Source organism: Schistocerca americana, chromosome 1 (assembly GCF_021461395.2).
Source record: "Schistocerca americana isolate TAMUIC-IGC-003095 chromosome 1, iqSchAmer2.1, whole genome shotgun sequence".
NCBI classification, from domain to species: domain Eukaryota; kingdom Metazoa; phylum Arthropoda; class Insecta; order Orthoptera; family Acrididae; genus Schistocerca; species Schistocerca americana.
Window position 1 is genome coordinate 252,778,920 of NC_060119.1, and position 17,921 is coordinate 252,796,840.

Below are 17,921 nucleotides of genomic sequence, written 5' to 3' on the forward strand. Positions count from 1 at the left end.
GATTAAGACTGTCTATTCTACGAGTAAGATCAATGATTGCTTGCTCGTTGTTGTTCTTAATTGTATTCACATCCTATGCAATGGTGTTCTGTGCATGGACAACTCCTTGCACTTGATTACTTAGCTTATCTTGATGATATACGATATCATTGTATTTGGTTGTTAATTCTTTGTATTGCTGTTCTTGCATAACAAAGTGTTGTGCTTGACTGGCAATCAAGTGACTCTGTTTTGATTCCAAACTTTGGAATTTTTCAGTAATATTATCATTTATTGCTTTTAGTTTATTAGATGGTTCCTGAGTGAAAGTGGATTGTGCCATTGCAAAACTAGATTGTGTGGTTTCCAATGCTTGGAATTTGATTAATATCATTTGCAAAAGCGGATTGTGCCATTGCAAAATTAGATTGCGCAGTCTCCAATGCTTGAATCTTATTCGTTAATACATTAATCCCTTGTGATATGACAGTCAAATTTGACATTAGCTGGGGGAACAAATCAGTATTCTCAGCAATTGACATTTGCACTGGGTTTATTGAAGATTGTACTGACACATTAACTTCATTCTCGCGTGTAGTTGCAGGCAATGCTCCTCTAGCAAGTATGTCTGTATCAGAGGTCAAATTCATGTTATTTGTTGGTCGCTGAGTATTTCTTTGGATTTCACTAGACATATGAATGTTGGAAATTCCAACAGTTTGCGTCAATGGCATGAGCACAGTAATTACTGCTGGTTGCTCAGCCACAATCAAAATTTCACTAACTATGCCTGTATGAAATTCCGTGGCACTAGTTGATGATATATTTACATTACTCAGTTGATTTTGTGCCATCATGATGTTGTGTGCTTGCTTATTGGCTTTGAACATATACCTAGTTAACACCATGAAAATAAGCAACAGACAGCTTCTCTACTAAATACTTCCCACAAGAGTTAATATTGATTTCTACACATGCAAAAAAGGTTAATGTCCTAATGCTGTTAATGCACAGTTTACAATGTAACAGAACACGGTACACAGATAACACATAAAATACTGTCTTAAGATATCTACTGAAATAATGAAATTCTAGTCAAAGTAATACAGAAACGACTCATTTACACATTAAAATCAATAAGTAAAAGGTCATTACAATTCATAAATGCTCAAGAAAGATAGTAATTCAAATGCCTGGCCTTTTTTAAGTTTCAGCCTGGCTGCTAGGATGGCGTACATGTTCTCCTCACAAGATACTCCTGCACGTTCAGTTAGCATGAAACATACAAGGAACCATAATGTAGTTACTTCTTCTGGATATACATACATGCACAAAAATGAAACATTAATTACTTAATTAATAAGCTAACTAATTTCACAAAAAATTAGAACTATGTCTGTCACAAAGTATGTTACAGGTATCCGTAATCACAAATATGTTTGACTGTTAGTGTCATGTCTAACTGTCACCATTAAAGTGATATTAAAATGTTGTTGCAGCAGTCCTGTCATGGTTGCCATTTATAAAGTCTCTCTGATGTACACTTATATTAAGTGAGTGACTCTCTCTATATGTTTCCCACACCACCTTGTGTTTGCCTTGATATGTATGAGTGACTGTGTGTGTGCTCTGTTGTGTTGAATACCTACACCGTGGTTTTATACAGGGTGATGTGTGAAACTGCTTTCTCACTACACAGTTCTGTTGTTGAAGCGATCTGCTCCAACTGCTGCAGATGCTGTATTGAAGCTGGAAGTGTTAATCAAAGTTGCAGAGAAAGATTCGTCTGGGCTCTGTTACATAGCAATCAGATTTGCTTTCAGTTCTTAGAAATGTCCAACATTGGTGGATTAAAATGATCTGTGAAATTACTCCTTTTCCAAAGAAAGCATCAAACTGTTTAATTAGTACTGAACACTCCCATTGGAAATGTTCTCGAGCTGATATTCGTTAATAGATCATAATTGAAGTATACGTCAATTGTGGAGTAAACATGTACCTTCTTGAAATGAACAATCTTTTATTGACTTTTGTGTCAGTTGGTTTGTGGGGGTTGAAGGGACCAGACTACAAAGGCCATCATTCCTGACTTTTGTGTCAATGAAATTCCTCTTGTAACATGAATTATCTGTTCACTGGCTTATACACAGATATATAATACAATTTCCTTCAAAATCTCACAATGGCATTGATTTCTACTTCACAAGAATGAAAAACTCCTAATGAATTACTTTTTAACAAGGACAAAGACTTCCTACACTAAGAATAATTATCTGAGCGCTAACTGCCACCTAGTAATAAGGAATACCTTTGTCTCTCTCTCTCTCTCTCTCTCTCTCTCTCTCTCTCTCTCTCTCTCTCTCATGCACCATCACATCAAGTCATGTTGCTTTCTCTCATATTGCATGATACATCATACCATGAACTTAGACACAACATACGCACCATGAAATGTGCATGAGAAGACACAGAAGAATGGCAGGAGGCTCAAGTTACTAACCCAGACTATTAGCATGTTACAAAGCAACCACAATTCAGCAGTGTAGACAGTGTGCTGTATCGAGAGACAAGATGTGGTTTGTGCATAGTGATATCAGAAAAATTCCAAAATTGGTGTTGAGGGATGCTCACGATTCAGTTTTAGTCAGACACAATGGCCACCAAACCACAGAATGCTTAGTTGCACAAAATTACTGGTGGAAGACACATAAGGATGATGTCAAATATTATGCAAAGAATTTTATCCCATAGACACAAAGAGCGGAACTCAGCCGACAAAAAATTGTATTGCAGAGATTAGCAGAGACAGATAAATAATTTCAAATGATCCCCATGGATGTAATTAGACCATTCGCTCAAACACCTGCAGGAAACCATTTTGTACCAATGATAATTTATAATTTTTTGCATTTCATGTCTGTGATTGCTGTACCTAACCAGCAGGCAGAAACAGTGGTACACACAATGGTTTGTTAAGAGTACTGAAGTCTGGAACACCAGAGACAGTGATAACAGACCAAGGTCAAAATCTTACATGAGGTTTAATAAAGCAGTTGATTATTACAATTAAGGAATTCAAGACAAGAAGGTTAAGCCAGCAGGACAATAGGAAAAATGTGGTACTACATCAATAGCCCAGTAGTCTTAATGACAGTGATGCTCCACTCCCTTATGTAGTAACTGAGTATAACTTGAAGATTGATTGGATTACAGGCTTATTCCCATATTAAGTTGTTTTCTGTCAAAGCATGCCATCTCCTTTTGAGATAGCACAACACTTAAAAAAAAGTGTCAGTTCGAAATTTTTCCAAAAGGTTAAAAAGTATTTGCCATCAAATTAAAAAGATGAACACCAAGGCCTTAGAACAACAGGGAGGTAACCATAGCAAAAATACAACATTATTGAAGTATCATGTGGGACAGTGGGTAATGTGAACCAACCTATATGTGCCAAAGAGGAAGATTAAAAAGTCTGTTTTGCATTACAAATAGTCCAGCCAAATAGTAAAACTGACATAAACTGTTAATTGTAAATTACAACTTCCAACATGCACCATGATAGTGCACATAGGCTGTATTTGTTTATTTAAAGGAACCACGGAGACACTATCTCCATTACTGGCAGCACCTTTCAAAGGGGGAAGGGAGGGGTGGAAAAAAAAAAAAAAAAGAAAAAGAAGAAAAAACGAAAAGAAAGATAAGATTTAGATAGTAAAACAGATTATACCTATGGTTACTCCAATCTATCCCTATGTACCTAGGCTGTGGGCCTGAATGATGAGCTAACAAAGGAATTCCTCTTTCTTTAGGGTGTGGTTCTTTTCCAACCCTTGACGAGTGGTAACAGTTCCAGCACTGGGCATTGAGCACAGTACAAAATGGAAAATGAAGACAGGAAGCCTCATTGTAGAAGGTCTGCTGTGCTGTAGTGAAGTGACAGAATCCCTCAAGGTACATCGTCTAAGTAGTGGCGTACTATTTGTGCTACAGCCAGACATAGTAATAATGTTAGGTCATCAGAAGACTCTAAGGATGAATTGTAATATATGGCAATTGAATACAAAATTTAGCAGTCAGAAGATACTTTTGCAAACTGCAACTCATGATGAAAAACCAACGAAGGTTGAGTCATACACGAGGGGAATCAAGTTGCTGCAATCAGATTTTACATGTAACAGAGGCAACTATGCCAGACTAGGGAGCTAGTTCAACGAAAAAAGGAGCTGGCTAGACACAGTTGGTTGAATCTTGAAAACTGATTTTGGTACGTGGTAACCATAGACCAACACAGGACACAGCTCTCCAGTCTTGAAAGGGATGTAGCAAATAACACTAAGCAGCTGTGCTCCTTACTCACCACACTCAAGACTTACATTCAGGCATCAGCAGAGACCACCAGTCACGACTTGGGCATATTTAGGGGCTGTAGACACCCAGCTAATGATTGTGAAGTTCCTTCCCACCCTCATCAATAGTATTATGACGTACAGACAGAAACCAATGAACTGCAGGAGGCACAATTACATTCTGTCCATGGTCATTCAATGCTGCTACTGGGTCTGTTCCTAGAAGGGTTATGAAGGTTTCAAGCAGAATTAGCAGAACCACTGGAATTACTAGAAACAGTGGGTATAGAATTTTTATCACTGCTGTGTCACATGGCCACCGTTGCTAGTACTCATACACAAAAGGCTACCCAGCTGAAAATTCGAATACAAATACCATTAACTTTTAGGGAGTACACATTTGAGTTTACACCCTCCATATTTACCCAGTAGCCTGGAGAGCCCTGCAAAAGTTTGTGCATCCGAATACTACTTGTGGCACCTAACAGACAGTCCCATATCCTGCTCTCCATGCGGTGATACTACACTGCTGAAATGGGTCAGTCACCATCAATCCCACATAATGAATACGCGCCATAGCCAGGTCATTTGAGTTCATCCTGTTCCACTTCTATAAATCTATGATGGTATACCCTAAAGAAGTGATCACAGTTAAAACTAAATTTTTCAAAAGGGTAGGATTGCACTGCCTGTTTTCTGTGGAAAACCCAGTGGTCACCTTTTACACTTGTTACAAACAAGTCTAACAACCTACACTGACACAAGCACCCCCACTATGTGGCTGCTTTTCGGACTACTTTCACAAGGCAATGACAGTGCCTTCAGCTACTGAACACCCTTTGAGAATCTTTCATATTAGCAAGAGAGTTCGATGATATGGAAGAATGCAGCAGTGATATTTCACCTTCACGATCAGCCTTCTGACAGCATTATTCATTCTTGGGTGGCCAGCCAGTCATTGCTCAGCTGCAGCTATGTTATGACACTCAACCATTGTCAGACGCTACTGTGAAGACAATGCTGTCCCAATGACACATCTTCTACCATCATCACTGGGACTCGAACCTCCCACTACTTTATATGACGGTAGTATCTGTTCCCGAAAGAACACATACCGTGGATGACCATGCAGCTTTGCTAGAAATGAAATGATAATTAAATAGACACCCTAGCTGCAAACAGGCGTTGGTATACTTCACTGGGGACATGTTGAAAATGTGTGCCCCGACCAGGACTCGAACCCGGGATCTCCTGCTTATGCCGGCCGCGGTGGTCTCGCGGTTCTAGGCGCGCAGTCAGGAACTGTGTGACTGCTACAGTCGCAGGTTCAAATCCTGCCTCGGGCATGGATGTGTGTGATGTCCTTAGGTTAGTTAGGTTTAAGTAGTTCTAAGTTCTAGGGGATTGATGACCACAGCAGTTGAGTCCCATAATGCTCAGAGCCATTTGAACCATTCTCCTGCTTACATGGCAGACGCTCTATCCATCTGAGCAGACCGAGCGAGGTGGCGCAGTGGTTAGCACACTGGACTCGCATTCGGGAGGATGACGGTTCAATTCCGTCTCCAACCATCCTGATTTAGGTTTTCCGTGATTTCCCTAAATCGTTTCAGGCAAATGCCGGGATGGTTCCTTTGAAAGGGCACGGCTGATTTCCTTCCCAATCCTTCCCTAACCCGAGCTTGCGCTCCGTCTCTAATGACCTCGTTGTCGACGGGACGTTAAACACTAACCACCACCACCATCTGAGCCACCGAGGGCACAGAGGATAGTACGTCTGCAGGGACTTATCCCTTGCACACTCCCCGTGAGATCCACATTCCCAACATGTCCACACCACTACATTCGTAGTGCGCCTAATAGATGTTTGCCCATCATACTCATTACTCGTGGCAGATTAATCTAGCAAGTCCCACACGAGTTCGGGCATAGCGTGTGCGTTCACACAAGAAGGTCAATGGCCGGGAAGCCATATTTTAACTATATATGACGGTAGTATCTGTTACCGAAAGAACACATACCGTGGATGACCATGCAGCTTTGCTAGAAATGAAATGATAATTAAATAGCCACCCTAGCTGCAAACAGGCATTGGTATACTTCACTGGGGACATGTTGAAAATGTGTGCCCCGATCGGGACTCGAACCCGGGATCTCCTGCTTACATGGCAGACGCTCTATCCATCTGAGCCACCGAGGGCACAGAGGATAGTACATCTGCAGGGACTTATCCCTTGCACGCTCCCCGTGAGATCCACATTCCCAACATGTCCACACCACTACATTCGTAGTGTGCCTAATAGATGTTTGCCCATCATACTCATTACTCGTGGCAGATTAATCTACCAAGTCCCCAGTGAAGTATACCAATGCCTGTTTGCAGCTAGGGTGTCTATTTAATTATCATTTCATTTCTAGCAAAGCTGCATGGTCATCCACGGTATGTGTTCTTTTGGGAACAGATACTACCATCATATATAGTTAAAATATGGCTTTCCGGCCATTGACCTTCTTGTGTGAACACTCACGCTATGCCCGAAGTCGTACGGGACTTGCTAGATTAATCTGCCACGAGTAATGAGTATGGGGCAAACATCTATTAGGCACACTACGAATGTAGTGGTGTGGACATGTTGGGAATGTGGATCTCACGGGGAGTGTGCAAGGGATAAGTCCCTACAGATGTACTATCCTCTGTGCCCTCGGTGGCTCAGATGGATAGAGCGTCTGCCATGTAAGCAGGAGATCCCGGGTTCGAGTCCCGGTCGGGGCACACATTTTCAACATGTCCCCAGTGAAGTATACCAACGCCTGTTTGCAGCTAGGGTGTCTATTTAATTATCATTTCACCTCCCACTACTGTCTGACCACCCATGTACTGGCAGCCCTGTGGCTTTCACTGGTATACTCACAGGGATCCAGCTACACTCATATGTCCTGGGGCCCAGACTAAGGACTCCTCTGCCCTGTGTCACCTGGGTGTGATGCAGCCTGCCATAGCCATCCATCATCTAGTACTGAGTTCAGGCTACTGGGTCACCAAGCCAGCTGTTCTATGACAACAGCTAGTGCCACAGCTGGCCTGTTATGGGTCCAGATGCCTGAGAAATCCACTGACACCACAGTGGCAGCATTCGCTACCACTGATAAGATCAGTGGTACGAAGTCAACATGCTGAGAGATGTCATGTTGATATATTTTCTACACTAATCGAGATTCCAGAGATCAACACAAGTAATTGAATGATGTAAATAATAAAAAATAAAGGGCCTTTATACCCACAAGCTCCCTTTCCTGGTGCACCTACATCCATCACTGACCCACACCAAGCCATCTGCAATGCCAATGCTATAGTAGAGTTGGTGAAAGAAGACCACTGTTGCCAGCTTTCAAGTATTTCAGTGAATGTAGCTAAAATTTACAAGTGAAAAGTTGAATATTGAAAGTATGATGGTCATCAGTCAGTTGAAAAAATAGATACCTAGATTTAAAGTTGTTATAATAGTCAGTTACAGTTTTAGTTAATATTTATGTTGTTTTAATTATTCATAAAGTAAACACAAAACACTTTTCTTAAGCATTTCTAATCTAGTCAAAATATTTAAGTTATTGTGTTTATTTATTTTAGAATGCTACCACCAAAAAACCAGAATGATTCTGAATTGCGAAACATCTGAAATGCACACAAAAAGGAACAAAAATGTTTAGGCTACACAGTAAGTAAGTGGATGTAATCAAATCCAGAAATAGGTAGCATGGCTAGTACATTGCAGTTACAAAGAACAGTCTCACAGTGTCTTTTACAGGAGATATTGGTGCCCCACTAGATAAACACAAAGAAAAGAGCAATAGTGACACTGATGATGAAACAGCTTCATGCCATTGTTATGGCTCATAAGAGTAAGGGATAGGAAATTACAAAGTTTTATTACAACTCATTAACACTTCCACAGGTAAATCAAGTCATGCCAGGTGGAAGCAGGAAGTGAGCTGGCATGTCACAAGTGGATCATGCCCTAGACACATTACAACACTCTCTGCTCAGTGAGAATATTTATTCAGCAGAAAGAAGACTGTGACAGAAAGCCAAAGGAAGTGAGACAAATATATTTGTCAGCTCATAAGACACAGCGCAAGAAACTAATCTCCTATACATGAGCACATAGTGAGGAACTGGCACAGCAGTTAACAGCCTATTAAGTGAAGACAGCAGAATAAGAAGGGCACATGTGGTCATTACAAACTGAATCTCCTGTCATAGCCTCACACTAGCTCCCTTTAAGTACACCAGCGTTCCAGCTCTAATCATGATTTCAAACCCCCCTCCCCCCTGGGGGCTTACCACTCTTTGGCAAGTTCGTGCTTGGCTACCACGGGGCCTCAGCCTTCGCAGCATCTTTTTTCTTCTGTGCTCCATGTCTATCATCTTGCTGTTCTTTTTCCCCTCTCTTGGAGAACTTGTCTGGGGTATTTTCTGCAATGTTCTGCATTGTGCACAGCTGGCATAAGAACAGTCTCACCACTGTATTTTTTTTCCTTTTCCTTTTCTTCATTCACCTTATCCTATCCTTCCTCTGCTTCACCGTTTGGGGCTCCTTTTTTTCTTCTTTCTCCCTTTGTGCTCCTGAAGGCCAGCTCATGCATCTGACATGTAACAGGTCGACAGGTACGGTTCGCATGTACCCCCTGGTACAGGCCAGGCCAAGGGAGGGGTGATTGCCTGAGCTGCTTCCTTCCCAGTTTGCCGATTGATCCCTCTGTAAGGTGTTCGAAAGGTGTGACCTGAGATGTGAACAATCACCTAAGGTGGCTGCACCCTCTTCTGAAGTGGCCCCCAGTTGGAAGGAGCACACCATTGGAGACACTGGCAATTGTGGAGGATTTTCAAGCAATGAGGCAATCATCATCTTTACCATCCACATCTACCAAACATAAATGGAATGAAGATCACAATTCAAAGACCCCCTCAGCAGTGCCATGTTTCCTCGTGGTTTCACGTACTGAAGATGGTCAGTCCTTTGTATTGATACATCCATTTCTAATTCAGAAAGGTGTTGATGCGATTGCTGTCCATGTGAAATCCTGCTCTCGTTTATGCAATGGCACTTTGCTTTTACAGACTACTTCTGATTCTCAAGCACAACAACTGCATGCCACTTTGCTTCTCCGCAGCTATCCCGTTTGTGTCGAGAACTCGCTGTCCCCTCATACAGCAGAGCAAGAAGCCATCAAACTCTCGCCTCTTGGGGTGAAGTCCTCAGCTACACAACTGGCCAGCTGGAAAAGACAGAAGGAATACTCCCTTGAAGACTTCCTAGTCCCTCCAGTCAACCAACACCTGAGTCTTCTCTGCTAACCAGAAAGGCTCAAAGAAGTCAAACAAAGGCAAAAGGTCTTCTCCCTCACTGACTCAAAGATCCTCTTCGACCCTGTTGCCACGTGATACCCTCTCTGACACATACTCGAGCGACTGTATCCCGTGTGCTCTCCGTTTGCTGACTCCTACCCCACCTGTGTGCACACCCAAATGGCAGCTTACTGAGGCTGAGTGGTGGCTTTACTCCTCCCTGGCAACCTTTGAAGGACAAGTTTTCCTCAGTTGTGATGACAAGGTGGCATATCTTACAAACGTTATCCTTACCACCACAGAACATTCCATTCCTCATACTTCCTCTTTACCACACCATGTCCCAGTCCCTTGCTGGACTGAGACATGAAGCAGCACAATTCGCACACGGAGACTTGCTCTCTGCATTTTTAACTGTCGTCCTATGATGGAAAACTGCATTCATTACAAACAGATGCATGCACAGTGTCGTTGCATTCTTTGGGATAAGAAAAAAGCTTGCTGGTTTTGATTCACTAGTTCTTTTAACAGTTCCAGTCCCTCTTCTGTCATGTGGACCAATCTCCGATGGCTCTCTAGTAGAAAGATACATTCCCCTATTTCTGGCCTGACAGTAGCAGATGATGTCATCGTGGACCCTATTGCTATCTCCAACACCTTGGGCTGCCGTTTTGCAGAGATTTCAGAGCCTCCCACAATCACCCTGCCTTCCTCCATCTGAAACGAGTGGAGGAGGCTTGGATGATACGCTTCTCTTCTCCAAATCATTGAGTGCTACAATGCTGCCTTTACTATGAGGGAGCTAGATCATGCTCTCACTTTGTCTCGATCATCCACCCCAGGGCCAAACGCTGTTCAGATTCACATGTTGCAACACCTTTCTTTTGTGGGCAAGCACTTTCTGCTTAACATTTACAACCACATCTGGGCAGAGAGCATGTTTCCCAGATGCTGGTGTGAAGCCACTGTCATACCTATACCTAAGCCCGGTAAGAACAAACACCTTTCTTCTAGCTACCTCCTCATTTCTCTCACCAGCTGTGTTTGCAAGGTGATGGAACGTAATGTTTCATGCCTGGCTGGTATGATCACTTGAGTCTTGCGATTTACTAACCACTGCACAGTGTGGGTTTAAAGCACAGTGTTTTGCAGTTGACCATCTTGTCACCTTGTTCACCAATGTCATGAATGGTTTTCTTTGGAAATCTCAGACTGTGGTCGTGGTTTTTGATTTGGAGAAAGCCTAAAACACCTGCTGGAGGACTGGTATCCTCTGGATTCTCTACATGTGGGGCTTCTATGGCCGCCTGTTCTGTTCCTTTCAGGAATTTTTAAAGACTGAGTTTTCAAGGTCGGAGTGGGTTCTGCCTCGTCGGACTCCTTTATTCAGAAAAACGGTGTGCCTCAGGGTTCCACCCTGAGCTTGTCCTCTTTGCTATTGCCATTAATCCTATAATGGCCTGTCTTCTGCCAGACATTTACAGCTCTATTTTCATTGATGATTTTGCCATTTTTGCAGTTCTCCATGGACTTGTCTCATTGAGTGGCATCTTCAGTGATGTCTCAATCATCTTTACTGATGGAGCACCGACAATGGCTTTCATTTTTTCACTGACAAGACTGTTTGTATGAACTTCTGGCAGCGCAGTTGGGTTCTTCCACCATCTTTGGGCCTGTTGCTCTTCTGTTCATTGAAACTACAAAATTGCTCGTGCTCATGCCTGATAGCAAACTCTGTTGGTCCTTACATGTGTCTTACCTGGCGACCCACTGTATGCAGTCCTTCAATGTCCTATGTGTCCTCAATGGTACTTCTGTGGTGCAGGTCAAACCAAAGCTGCCAAACTACAGCTTTCCTACCACCATAACTTTCTCCTCAGCAGATATGCATGTCTTTTGTCTGCCATACGTGACCACCCATACTATGCCTGCTTCTTCGATGACTCCCTTGACTGCCAGTATGGGGTGTGTCCCTCTTCTCTGTTACCTCTTGGGGTTCACTTTTGGCTATTACTCTGGCAGCTTAACTTCATGCTACCTGCAACTTAACTTTCCTGGTGGGTGTGAATCCTTCACCACCTTGGTTTCGTGCAGCAGCCCATGTTCACCTTGGCCTTTGTTTGCTTCCAAAGGACACTACGCCAATCTTGCTCTATCGTCTTCAGTCTCACGACCTTAGCATGGAATTTTGTGACAGTACCTTTCTGTACACTGATGGCTCTCGGACTGACCATGATGTCTTTGTCATTGGTGCCAATGTTTTTCGGTATTGGCTCCCAGAACACTGCTCAGTATTTACAGCAGAGCTCTTTGCCCCATATCAGACCATGCAGTACATTTGGCGACACAGGATTTTCAATTGCCTCATCTCCTCCGACTCTCTCAGCACTCTTCAAATCCTCTGTGTGCTGCACACTGCCCATTTCCTTAGTGCAGTGGGTCCAGGAAAGATGTCACTTGCTCACCCTTCATGGAGCCACTGTGATGTTTTTGTGGCTTCCTGGTCACATCAGTCCTTGTACCTCAGCCCACTATTTCTTATATCCCCTTCGATGATCTCTGTGTTGCTGTCTGCCAGCAGCTGGCATCACCACTCCTCCCTTGATGGGAACAAGCTCTGGGTTATGAAGCCTCTCCCAGCAGCTTGGAACCTCCTCTCAGCGCACTCGAAGTGAGGATATCATTTTAACTAGGTTGCGTATTGGGCACTGTCTCTTTAGCCATTGCCATTTGTTAAGTGATGCTCCCCCACCACTTTATGCATATTGCGCCCAACTTTTGACTGTCTGCCATATCCTGATGCAGTGACCTTTTTTTAACTGCTTACATTCCTATTTTTGTTTTCCATCTGAGCTATCACCTATTTTAGTGAATGACGTGCGGGGTGTCAACCGCATTTTATTTTATACCCATCATAACAATACGGCGAAGGCCATTTCAATTTTTACTTCTGGACCTCCATTTCTCTATGGCATACTCTATAGACCTTTCCCCATGTCCCTGTTTTCAGCAATTGGGATTAATGTGTAGTCATTTTTAACTCCTTTTGTCTTCGTGTTCAACAGTTTTGACATGGGTACGTATGACCCGAGTTGTTTTTGCACCCTAAAACAAAACACACAAACATCACGATATGATCATTGCGATCAGTGGCATTCACAGTAATAACACTTGATTCCATGATTATGATTTTTGTAGTGAAACTATGTTCTAGATGCTCCAGCACAGTCTGTGAAATAGCCAAAGATGTACAGGAGATCATGGTGTTTACCTAATGAAGCGCGCTTTATCCAGCTTTGCTTGCAGCGCCATCCATCGCAACAGGCGGAGAACTGCAAGGAATGTAAGAAGTCTCCCTCTGTGCTCTTTCTATATCAATTGCGCGCTTCCATGCATTGCTGAGTGCATAACTGGAATCTCTGTCGAAATTATTTTCACAGAGTCTAATTTCAACTGCTTCCCTGATGGCAGAGTCCCAATAGTTTGAAGCGTGAGCAAGTAGTCTTGTTTCATCGAATAAAATCTTATGTTTATTTAACAAACTGTGCTCAGCCACCGCTGATTTTTCTAGGTACCTGTATTTCAGGTGACGCTGATGTTCCACACTGTGATCGGCGACAGTTCTTATAGACTAGCCCACATCATTTTTGCCACACTCACAAGGAATGCTGTAAATTCCCTGTACTCTCAGGCCAAGATTATCTTTCACGGGTCACAGCATTTCCTTAATCGTCCTGGGTGGCCGGAAGACTGGTCTGATTCCTTGCCGGCTCATGACTCTGCCGATCTTGCTGGTCATTGCACCGCAGAATGGTAGCCGCGCGATGTGTTGGTCCTCTTGATCTGTTCGAACAGCGTCCTTTCTTGGTTTCTTCGCCAGAGTAGATCTGATATCACGAACAGAATAACCATTTTTTATGAATACCGTCGTCAGATGGTTAATCTCGGAGCTGAGATGATCCTTGTCCGAAATAGTCCTTGCTCTGTGTACCAAGGTGTTCAGCATAGCTCTCTTCTGAGCTTGGTGGTGAAAACTACGCGTGTTTGGATATAAATCTGTATGCGTCGGTTTTCTGTGCGCAGAATGTCCGAGACGTCCATCTGATTTTCGCTCCACCAGTACATCTAAGAAGGGTAACTTTCCATCCTTCTCCACCTCCACTGTAAATCTTATGTTCTGATGTATACCATTCAAATGTTCAACAAACTGCTGCAGTGCCTCATTGCCATGTGACCAGATTAAAAATGTATCATCAACATACCTGAAGAAGTTAGCTATGGCTGGTGACAGTGGCGAACCCATGGCTGTTCCATCAATCATTTCATAATATTTTCCACCATACAAAAAATAGGTGGTCGTCAAAGTGTGTCGAAATAACTTCAGTATTTCAGGAGAGAAATGAGCAGCCAACATTTTTAATGTATCTTCCACTGGAACCTTTGTAAACAAAGAGACCACATCTAGGCTGATCATGATGTCATTCGGACCTATCCTCATCTGCTTTATAATGTCAACAAACATTTTTGAGTTAGTTATGTGATGGCTACAGTGGCCGACTATAGGTGCTAATAATTTGGTTAAGTATTTTGCCAACCGATATGTAGGAGACCCAATAGCACTAGCAATAGGTCTCAACAGAACCCCATCCTTATGGACTTTGGGTAGACCATATAACCTGGGTGGCCTTGGTGCTCTTGGTTGTAGATTCTTCACTAGTTCTTCTGGGAGGCCAGAGTTCTTCAGTAGCTCCCCTGTCTTCCTACTAAGTGCTGCTGTGGGATCCCGTTTAAGAATACGGTACGTGGCATCTTCCAATAATATGGCCACTTTCTTATGATAATCGGTAGCATTGAGGATAACTGTGGCATTCCCTTTGTCGGCGCCCTTTGCTGACGCCACGACACCACCATCTCGGTTCTCAGTAAGGGACTGAACTTTTCTCCAGCTCCACAAAAGCTACCAGTGGCTGAGATTATCAGTGGAGTAGAACAAGCGGTTCGGCACCTTCCTGAAGAGGCAGCAGATGAGGTAAGGCTTGCAACTAGTCGGATTTTAGCAACAGCCAAGCCTCCTAAGCCCAATGTGAGCAGAGTGGAGAAACTGGCATTGAAATCGTTGGGGAAGGATGAAGAGTTAGTTGTACTACCAGCCGACAAAGGGAATGCCACAGTTATCCTCAATGCTACTGATTATCATAAGAAAGTGGCCATATTATTGGAAGATGCCACGTACCGTATTCTTAAACGGGATCCCACAGCAGCACTTAGTAGGAAGACAGGGGAGCTACTGAAGAACTCTGACCTCCCAGAAGAACTAGTGAAGAATCTACGACCAAGAGCACCAAGGCCACCCAGGTTATATGGTCTACCCAAAGTCCATAAGGATGGGATTCCGTTGAGACCTATTGTTAGTGCTATTGGGTCTCCTACATTCCGGTTGGCAAAATACTTAACCAAATTATTAGCACCTATAGTCGGCCACTGTAGCCATCACATTACTAACTCAAAAATGTTTGTTGACATTATAAAGCAGATGAGGATAGGTCCAAATGACATCATGATCAGCCTAGATGTGGTCTCTTTGTTTACAAAAGTTCCAGTGGAAGATACGTTAAAAATGTTGGCTGCTCATTTCTCTCCTGAAATACTGAAGTTATTTCGACACACTTTGACGACCACCTATTTTTTGTATGGTGGAAAATATTATGAAATGATTGACGGAACAGCCATGGGTTCGCCACTGTCACCAGCCATAGCTAACTTCTTCATGGACGATTTCGAAGAACAAGCGTTCAACAGTGCTCCCTTATGTCCATCCTGCTTCTTCAGGTATGTTGACGATACATTTTTAATCTGGCCACATGGCAATGAGGCACTGCAGCAGTTTGTTGAACATTTGAATGGTATACATCAGAACATAAGATTTACAGTGGAGGTGGAGAAGGATGGAAAGTTACCCTTCTTAGATGTACTGGTGGAGCGAAAATCAGATGGATGTCTCGGACGTTCTGTGCACAGAAAACCGACGCATACAGATTTATATCTAAACGCGCATAGTTTTCACCACCCAGCTCAGAAGAGAGCTATGCTGAACAGCTTGGTACACAGAGCAAGGACTATTTCGGACAAGGATCATCTCAGCTCCGAGATTAACCATCTGACGACGGTATTCATAAAAAATGCTTATTCTGTTCGTGATATCAGATCTACTCTGGCGAAGAAACCAAGAAAGGACGCTGTTCAAACAGATCAAGAGGACCAACACATCGCGCGGCTACCATTCTGCGGTGCAACGACCAGCAAGATCGGCAGAGTCCTGAGCCGGCAAGGAATCAGACCAGTCTTCCGGCCACCCAGGAAGATTAAGGAAATGCTGCGACCCGTGAAAGATAATCTTGGCCTGAGAGTACCGGGAATTTACAGCATTTCTTGCGAGTGTGGCAAAAGTTATGTGGGCCAGTCTATAAGAACTGTCGCCGATCGCAGTGTGGAACATCAGCGTCACTTGAAATACAGGTATCTAGAAAAATCAGTGGTGGCTGAGCACAGTTTGTTAAATAAACATAAGATTTTATTCAATGAAACAAGACTACTTGCTCATGCTTCAAACTATTGGGACTCTGTCATCAGGGAAGCAGTTGAAATTAGACTCTGTGAAAATAATTTCAACAGAGATTCCGGTTATGCACTCAGTAATGCATGGAAGCGCGCAATTGATATAGAAAGAGCACAGAGGGAGACTTCTTACATTCCTCGCAGTTCTCCGCCTGTTGCGATGGATGGCGCTTGAAGCAACGCTGGATAAAGTGCGCAAACAAAATCTATGGATATAGAGGCCGCCACCTCAGTATGCATCGGTTTCACCGTGACGTCATCCAGCCAATGAGAAGCCATCCACTGCTTATAAAAGCGGAAGCCTCACCGGTCCACGACAGTCAGTTTTACCCCTGACGAAGATGACGGAGGTAGTCATTGAAAGCTTGGGATTTTATCCAAATTTGACGCGGCAAGTAAACCGAGAACTTTTTATGCAATCACAGGCTGCTGTCAGCACTGAACTACAACACAGAAGCCAGTAACAGATTCTTTTGGTGTCCACATTACTATTCAATATCCAGGCACCTCTGGGTGCTGAAGCGTACCAGGCCAGCAGGAGGTGGTCAACCGACAACATTACTACTGACACCAGGTACACCACTGCTGGGTCATTGCAAAATTTGAAGTGAGACTGAGGACACTCCAACAGGTCAGACGACCACTTCACTAGAGGCAACAGGTGCACCTGCTTGCTGGCAACCTGCCGTGGTGTCGAGGTTGCTAAACCTCACCTTGGCATGTAGATGCTGAGCTGACTAGACAGAGGTCAGCTAGAAACCTTCACATAGCCAAGGCTGGTGCAGAAGAGCAATGACTTGTAAACATTGTGTATAAATGATTGAACTCTTAATAATGTTTTACTAGCATTGAAGACATGTCACACATTCTCAAGAGCTATACTGATTTCATGCAGAAGTGTCTCCACCCAGCCCCCTGGTACCATTGTGTCACATCACATTCATAGTCTTACAGTTGCTTCTGTTTTTTCAGATATTGTAACAATACAAGTGTTGTCTCATTGAATGTGAACCAGAGCCAGGAAAAGACTGTGGTTTTAGTAGAACGTAAAACCAGTCTAAGTTGCAGATTTTTACTTTTTATTCATTCAATGACTGGTTTTGGGCTGAGACCCATTTTCAGATCTTTATGCACTGTAAATGTTCATTGCACATTTTTGACATCTTTGGAAATAGCATTTTCAACTTTGTTATGATGATTTGAAAATAGGTCTCAGCCTGAGACTAATCATCAAATGGATGAAAAGCAAAAATTAGCAGCATGGACTGGTTTCTCATTCTCCTGATTAACAGAAGTTGCTGAGCCAAGCTACTCCAGTATGCTGGAAGTTTGTAAATACTGGAAGTTTGTAAATACTGTGGTTTTAGTCTTTCAATGACTGATGATGGCAGAAATTCTTCAGCTGATTAGTTTCAAAGGACTCTGTCAAATAGTGAGAAAGTAGAGGGGAAATGGCTCATTTATAGTGAAAACACCAAATCTGTTTTTTGTTTCATCTGTTTATTATTTGGTACTTTGGTACAAAAGAAACAATTTTTTCTTAAGGATTTTATGATTGGAAACATTTAAATTCATGAATTGGATAACACTGTAGAGCATAAAAAATGTTACATAACATGGAAAGAAATGGAACT

The 17,921-nt window shown here is 42.9% G+C and overlaps 1 protein-coding gene and 2 non-coding genes across 3 annotated transcripts in view; 2 read left to right on the plus strand and 1 right to left on the minus strand.

Moving 5' to 3' along the window:
- The window catches only part of LOC124621818, a 119,017-nt gene that overhangs the window by 58,075 nt on the left and 43,021 nt on the right, over positions 1-17,921 (plus strand). The window lies entirely within an intron of this gene.
- Positions 6,452-6,526, minus strand: Trnat-ugu. Its single transcript has one exon. It is a non-coding gene; the product is annotated as a tRNA-Thr (tRNA).
- Positions 7,024-7,098, plus strand: Trnat-ugu. The gene has a single exon. It is a non-coding gene; the product is annotated as a tRNA-Thr (tRNA).